The following is a 580-nucleotide window of genomic DNA, read 5'->3' as shown; positions in this document are numbered from 1 at the left end:
GGGCGGACAGGTGGGTGCACCCACCCACCTGAGTGACCCATCCATGTGAACTATTCAGTTAATTAGGAAATATATATATATAGCATTTATGATTTTCTTTTCTTTTCATTTATGACACCCGTACGTTGGTGAGGATAGTAAAGAGGAGAGAGAAAAGAAAGGGAAGAAGAAGGGAAGAGAAGGAAGAGGAAGAAGAGAAGGATTTCAGTGGCGCCGAAGCTTGATCTTCCCATTCCGGCACCGGGAGAGTGATCTTCAACTCTAGATCTACATTTAGAGGTAAGCAAAGTTGGGTTCCTTAAACATTCACCATACCCAAGCTTAAACCCTTGATTCGAGTAGGTTTCTTGAGATCTTGTAAATCCCCTTTGAAATGATGAATCTAAGGTTTAATAGATGATTTATGTGTTGATCTTAAAGGATTTGAAGAGGTATTGACAAGGTGGAAGAAGCATTGTGGGTTTGAAGTGATTTGGAGGGTTTGAAGTTGTTCTTGAGCAAAGAAGGTAAGATGGTTTCCCATCACTTGAATCTAACCTAGATCTAGGTTAGAACCATCCTATAAGACCTAGAAGGTGTG

This window comes from Macadamia integrifolia, chromosome 10, assembly GCF_013358625.1.
Source record: "Macadamia integrifolia cultivar HAES 741 chromosome 10, SCU_Mint_v3, whole genome shotgun sequence".
Classification (NCBI taxonomy): Eukaryota; Viridiplantae; Streptophyta; class Magnoliopsida; order Proteales; family Proteaceae; genus Macadamia; species Macadamia integrifolia.
This window is presented reverse-complemented; position numbering follows the sequence as displayed.